The following is a 7,725-nucleotide window of genomic DNA, read 5'->3' as shown; positions in this document are numbered from 1 at the left end:
CTGTGGGCTGGAGGGGCCGGGACTGCCGGGAGGGCTTGCTGGAGGCAGGGGCAGGGGACCCCACAGGATAGAGAACTTGCAGGCCCAAAGCAGGCCCACGAGCCATGCGGGACCCCAGGGGGAGGGGACCCAGCATGAGCCCAAGCAGGCCAGGGGCTCAGCCAGGCCGGGCCCCCACCCCCACCGCCCCGGCTCCCCCCTTCCCTTCTGAGCGCTCCTTCAGGTCCGACCAGTTCTGGGCAGGGCCTGGGCGCAGCCGCCGCCGCCGCCGGGGGTGGATTCCAGCGCCCTCTCTGCTTCACTTCATCTGGAGGCGTGCAACCTCGCCCCCGCCCAGCCTCCCGGCCCCTTGCGGCTTGCTCCCACCCAGCCCGCCCCGCCCAGCCTTGCGGCCCCCTGCCTCCCCTCCCTCCGCCGCAGGCCCTTTGCTCAGGAAAGGTCGGGCAGCCAGAGCTCAGGAAAGGTCAGGCAGCCAGAGCCGTGCCTCCTCCCACACATATACAGTGCACAGGCCACACGCCTATGCACGCATATAGAGACACATACATGCACACAGTCTCGCCAACACAGAGACATACAGATGCATATATCCACATACGTCACACTCACGCACACACACCGGTACAGCCACACGAGCCACATTCCTGCAAGAATATACACATGCACACCTACATAGACACAGACACAGGGTCCCAGTAACTCACGGTCATGGTGACACACGATCACAGTGACATAGGGTCATGGTAACACATGGTCACAGTGACACACAATCACACTGACACACAATCACAGTGGCATGGGGTCATGGTAACACAGGGTCACGGTGACACACGGTCACGGTAACTCATGGTTGTGCTGACACACAATCACGGTGACACGGGATCACGGTGACACGGGATCATGGTAACACAGGGTCATGGTAACACAGGGTCATGGTAAATCACGGTCATGGTAACACAGGGTCACAGTGACATGGGGTCATGGTAACACAGTCACAGTGACACATGGTCACGGTGAAACATGATAAATCATGGTCACGCTGACACAGTCATGGTGACATGGGGTCATGGTAACACAGGGTCATGGTAACAGGGTCATGGAAAATCATGGTCACAGTGACACACAATCACAGTGATAGAGGGTCACAGTAACTCACGGTCATGCTGACATACAATCACGGTAACACACAATCATGGTGACACAGGGTCACGGTAACTCACAGTATGCTGACACATGATCACAGTGACACGCGGTCACAGTGACACCGGGTCACAGTAACTCACAGTCGTGGTGACACACGATCACCGTGACACATGATCACGGTGTCACAGGGTCATGCTGACACACAAACACGGTGACACGAAGTCATGGTAACTCACGGTCACAGTAACATAGGCTCACAGTGACACACAATCATGGTGACACAGGTGTATTGTAACATAGGATCATATTAACTCATGGTCACACTGACACACAATCACGGTGACACGGGATCATGGTAACATGAGGTCATGGGACACAGTTTCATGGTAAATCACGGTCACAGTAACACAGGGTCACAGTGACACATAACCACGGTGACATGGGTGTATGGTAACATAGGGTCACGTTAACTCACAGTCACACTGACATACAATCACGGTGACACGGGATCACGGTGACACGGGATCATGGTAACACAGTGTCATGGTAAATCACGGTCACAGTAACACAGGGTCACAGTGACACACAATCACGGTGACACGGGATCACGGTGACACGGGATCATGGTAACACTGTCATGGTAAATCACGGTCACGGTAACACAGGGTCACAGTGACACATAACCATGGTGACATGGGTGTATGGTAACATAGGATCACGTTAACTCACGGTCACACTGACATACAATCACAGTGACACAGGATCACGGTGACACAAGATCATGGTAACACGGGGTCATGGTAACACAGTGTCATGGTAAATCACGGTCACAGTGACACACAATCATGGTGACACGGGGTCACGGTGACATGGGGTCATGGTAACACAGAGTCACGGTAAATCATGGTCACGCTGACACATAATCACGGTGACACGGGTGTATGGTAACATAGGATCATGTTAACTGATGGTCACACTGACCCACAATCACAGTGACATAGGGTCACAGTAACTCACGGTCATGGTGACACGCAGTCACAGTAAATCACAGCCACGGTAACACACGATCACCGTGACACATGATCACAGTGTCACAGGGTCATGCTGACACACAAACATGGTGACACGGGTCATGGTAACACAGGATCACATTAACTCATGGTCACACTGACACACAATCATGGTGACACAGGGTCACAGTAACTCACGGTCACAGTGACACACAATCATGGTAACACAGGGTCACAGTAACACAGGGTCACAGTAACTCACGGTCGTGGTGACACACGGTTATGGTGACATATGATCATGGTGACACATGACCATAGTGACACAGGGTCATGGTGACACACAGTAACAGTGACAGGGTCACAGTAACTCACGGTCAGTGTGACACATGATCACGGTGACATATGATCATGGTGACACATGATCATAGTGACATAGGGTCATGGTGACACACAGTCACAGCGACACACGGTCACGGGGACACACAGTCATGGGGACACAGGGACACAGGGTCACAGAGACGCGGGGGAACGGTGGCACACGGGCTTGGTTGCTGTGGGCTTTGGTAAAACCAGGCGGTACATAGAAAGCGTTCAGCACAATAAAGTGGAACCAGGCGCGTGAGCCCTCCGCCTGTGTTCTCTCCCCAGATGGCTCTGCCCGCTCTGCTTTCCTGACGCGTGAAGTTTGCAATCAGCTCACTGGCCTCGACCAGACGGTGCCCCGGGGGCACTCCCAGGGGCACACCGTACCGATCCCACCCACGGGCAGGGAGGGGTGTCTCTCCTTTCGCTTCGGTCTTGGATTTCTCCCACCGGGGTTTTCTATAGTTATTGGTATACGGAATCCACACACTTTGGGTATACAGTTTTGGTATATATTTATCCCCGAGGGTTTTATTTTGGGGTGCTATTGTGAGTGGGGACGTTTTTGAAAATGCAGGGTTCTGATTGTCCGTGCGTGGGAGGAGAATGACTTCCGCATGTCGACATCACACCGGATCCTGCGCAATTCTCTTCTCCGTTCTCAGAGTTTTCTGTCGTGGTTGTCGGGGGCGGGGGTCTGCATGAGCGTCCCCCTCACCGCGAATAACCATAGTTTTATGTCTTCCCGTGCAGCCTGCACGCTGTTCCGTTTTCTCACCCCAGCCCCGCCCCCCCCGGCCAGGCGAGAGCGGAGGAGTACCCACGCCTCCTGACCGGCCGAGGGGGGCGCACGCAGCCTCTCACCGCGTAGTAGGGCAGGGTTTTTACAATGTCTTTTATTCGGTCGTTGAAGTTCTGTTTTGTTCCTTGTTGGCCAGGAAGGTTTTTTTAAAAAACCATCCTGAGCGGATGGTGAATTTTGTTGGATCGTTTTTTGCTTTCTGGGTGGGGCTTTCGGCTGCCAGGCGCCTGCGCACTTGGGGCTGCGTTTCCTGCTTAGACGACCGGCCCCTTCCTCTCCGTGGGAGTCCCCTGTCCCGAAGTCGGCTTTGTCTGGCGGGGAGAGCCGCCCCAGCTCCACTCCGGCGGTGGCGAGCGTTCCTGGGCTTTCTCCACCCACTCACTCCACGCCCATCAAAGTCTTTCTATTTAAAGCGGGTTCTCACAGGCAGCAGCTGGCTGGGCCCGGCTCTCCTCGCTCCGTCTGACAACCCCCCTCTCTTCACGGGGGTGTCGAGTCTGTTTAAATGTAACGTCCTTGTGTGTGTTTGCAACCACTTGACAATGTTGCCAGTTCTCTCCGCGTGTTCCGCCTGTTCCTGGCTTTCCTCCCCCTCTTTCCTGCCTCCTTTTGCACGGAGTATTTTTTACTATTTTATTGTATCTTCACTACGGCCTGATGAGTTGCTTTTTAAAAAAGAAATTTATTTTATTTATTTTTAGAGGCAGGGAAGGGAAGGAGAAAGAGAGGGAGAGAAACACCAGTGTGTGGTTGCCTCTCCCGCGCCCCTTCCTGGGGACTTGGCCTGCAGCCCAGGCATGGGCCCTGACTGGGAATCGAACTGGCGACCCTTTGGTTTGCAAGCCCGTGCTCAATCCACTGAGCCACACCAGCCGGGACAATAAATAATGTGCTTTCTAAAAAACATTGCTGGTTGTCCCAGGCTTTACAGTATACAACTCTAATTAGTGAAGGCCCCCACACGGGTCCCATCGCCAGGCTGCGTGTGCGTGTGCCTCGTAAGAAACTGGTCATCAGTCACAGCTCGCGTGACGCTATCAACACGCAGTGTGTGCCCACTGTTTTTGCTCGGGACGGCCGTTGTCTTTGAGAGCAGTGGGAACGAGGAACGGGGTGGGGGGGGAGTTTTGCTTCTACCGCCCTGGCTCCCTTTGCTGCGCTCTGGGGGTCTTTGTCAGAGCCAGGCTCCGGGGCGGGGCCCGGGCGACCTTCCCCGGTGACCCTCATGCAGGGCTCTGCCAGTGGGGGGGCTGCCCGCCGTGGTCGCATCCGGTAAAGACTCCGCGTCGCCTCCCGATCTGAGACGCGTCTGCCCCGTAGTCAGAGCTCTGGGTCCGCGGCTCCTTTCAGCCCTGGCTTTTTGGGTTTGCGACAAGGAACGTGCTGTCACTGTAACCTTTCCCCAGGGTGGGGGTGGGGGTGGGGGTGGGGGTAGGGCGGTGGAATGAGCCTCCCCTCTCGGGCCGATTCCCGGAGGAGCTGCGCGCTGTTTCTCAGCGGCGTGAATGCGGCGGGCTCTATTTCAGGGCGTTTATCTCCTCCCGCGTCCTCCCAGCTGCCGGGAGGCGTGGCTTGTCGTGCGTCCGTAACCGCGTAGCCCTCCCACCGACCACGCCCCCAGGTGTTTCTGCCGGGCCTTCCTCCGGCCCTTCTTCTCTCCCGGAGACTCCAGTGGCGCCTCCGCGAGGACGCCGGGAGCTGGGTGCTCAGCCCTGCGGTCCCCGCCGCCCGCACCCCCTTCATGACTACCCCTCCGGGGCGCCGCCGCCGTCTGGAGGCCTCCCCATGGCCTGTCCTCGGGCTCCGCGGTTCTCTCCTGCTCTGAGTGCCCCCGCGAGCCCTCGGGACTCCTTCCCGGCTGCACCACGGCATTTCCGTTCGAGCGTTTCCGTTTGATTTTTCTTTCAGCGTTTGTCCTTCATTCCCTGAGCCCCGACGCTCCTTCTCTAAAGGGGGCGCAGGACGGCACTTCGGGTCCCTGTATCAATGCGACCTTCGACCTCCCCCGCCCTAATGCAGCAGCGCTGCGAGATTCTGGGTGTTCCCAGTCCCCCTCGCCCGACCCCGTGGCCGGAGGCCCCCTGGAGGGGAGGACAGACGGTCGCACGCCGCGGGCAGCGTGGGGCGGTATCGCAGCGCCCTCCCGCCCCGGGCCCAGCTTCTCTCCGTGTTGACGGGTCTGGGCCTGAGAGCGGGGTCCAGTCTGGGCACTAGCCCGGGGTCAGGACTCTGCATTGATGAGCATGTGTGGTCTCCTCTCTTATCTGTGCACACCAAGCGATCGCTTGCAGCCCCCCCAAAGCACCACACTCCATTAGGGTCCTCACGGGGCCCTGGGGGTCAGGCCCCTGCAGCCATGTCCACTTCGCTGCCCGTGCGCGTCAGCTCGGGCCGCCGTGACGAAGCACCACAGACAGTGACGGTCCAGCACTTCAGCACCGCTGCTTTGACCCGGCACCCTGGACCCAGGCCCCGGGGGCCCCGCCGGCCTGCCCTGCAGCTCCCCGAGTATGCAGCCTCTCGCCGCAGATGGAGGCCAGCCCTTCCCCTGGGCCGTGCGGAGGTGCGACACCAGCCACCGGCAGGGAGGCGGGCAGACCACAGGGCGGGCGGGTGTTGGTTGGTAAGGCACCTGCCTCGATCCGGCCCCCGCGTGGTCTTTGCGCAGGTGTGGCCTCTACCTTCCAAAGGGGCGCCTTCCAGAAGGCCCAGGGGCCCTCAGTCTCGGGGGCAAGGGTCCCAGGGTCCTCATCCTCAGGCCGGCCGGGGTGAGTGGCTGACCGTCCGGCCTCCTCTGCAGCTCAGGGCCCCGAGACCCAGCTCTGGGCCTGGCCTTGGCCCGCAGCCTCTGCCCCTCTGGCTGCAGCCGGGGGGCCCTGGGGCTCTCACGCTTGACTCTGATTGGCAGGTCCACAGCCCTGAGCCACTGCCCCTCCCCCTGCCCTTCGGCTCCGGCTCCTTGACTGTGGTCAGGGGCTGTGGCCAGGTGGCCCCGGCCTGGGCAGAGCATAGCAAACACCCTGCTCCAGCTCCCAGCACCTGCATTCACTCAACCCCGCGGGGACCGCAGGCCTGCCCAGCGCCTCCCCTGGCTGTGTCCCGGCAGTGGGAGGGGTGCCCGAGGGGATGGGGAAGGACCGAGAAAATAAGCAAGGAGAAGGTCCCGTGGGGACCCTGGGGCCTGAGTGACCGCTTCGAGGACAGTGCAGGCCTCTCCTGCTTTTGGGTGAGCGGGCCCCTCCTTGTCCCGGCTGACCTGGAGGTGGGCACGGCCTCCTGTCTGCTGGGAAGTGCTCCCGGAGGGGCGGTGGTGAGCAGTCCCCCGGGTGCAGGGCCGGCGGCCCGCCAGGGGGGCGGGTTTCTGAGTCTCAGAGGCAGGGTCCCCGCGAGCGTGCCGGGGCGGGGCGTCAGGGAAGCCACCCTGGACCCCTCCCCCAGAGGGTGGGCGGGGCCTCCCGCCGCAGCAGGCGGCACTCCCGGCCGCTGCCGCTCTGCCCTGGGCTTTGAAGCGCGCGTGTCTGCCCAAACCTGCCCGCCGGGCGGACAGGGCCGCGCCGGGGACGTGTGCCTGTGTGGTGTCGCCGCCGGCGGGCGGCTGGGGCGGGAGGGCGGGTCCCTGTGGGTGTGGCGGCGGCTGTGGGTGCGTGCGCCCTGCCGGGGCGGGGCACGAGTCTCTGCGGCCGGCCGTGTGTGCCTGCGGTGCCCGCACCCCGGGGGGAGGGGTGGCTGTGGGTGCGGGGTGGGCGTCACCACCACACACACGCCTGTGCTGGGTCTCTGCTTGTTAGGGGGTGGCGGGGGGCAGCTCACAGTCCCCCAGCCCTGGGAGAGTCTGCCGCGTGGGGCTGCGCCTCCCGGGATGTCACCAGTGGGGTCCCGAGCAGGCCCACACCTCACACAGGAGCCTGTGTGGAGCCCCCGCTGGCTCGAGTCTTCACCTGCGAGGTGTCGGTGACCTGGAAGCCTGTGGGGGCGGGGGTGGGGGGCGGGGAGGCTTCCTGCCTCCCACTCAGTGTTCTGTAAATAAACTTGAGTCTGGCCCTGGCTGGCGTGGCTCAGTGGATTGAGCGCGGGCTGCAAACCAAAGCATCCCAGGTTCGATTCCCAGTCAGGGCACATGCCTGGGTTGTAGGCCACAGCCCCCAGCAACCGTACACTGATGCTTCTCTCTATTTCTCCCACCCTTCCCTCTCTGAAAATAAATAAATAAAATCTTTAAATAAACCTGAATCTGTGCTAAAAAAAAAATAGAGGCTGTTGTTGGTAAAAAAATAAAATATGATCCCACGGACTTGGGCCCTGTTGGGGGTGCTGGAGTCATGGAGGGAGGGAGGTGGGGTCCTGCCCAGGGCGGGCTCGCAGACGGGACAGCTGGGGTCGGGGGGGGGGGGGGCATTGGACAGGGGA

This window comes from Phyllostomus hastatus, unplaced genomic scaffold, assembly GCF_019186645.2.
Source record: "Phyllostomus hastatus isolate PE091 unplaced genomic scaffold, TTU_PhHast_1.1 phas_scaffold_443, whole genome shotgun sequence".
NCBI classification, from domain to species: Eukaryota; Metazoa; Chordata; class Mammalia; order Chiroptera; family Phyllostomidae; genus Phyllostomus; species Phyllostomus hastatus.
This window is presented reverse-complemented; position numbering follows the sequence as displayed.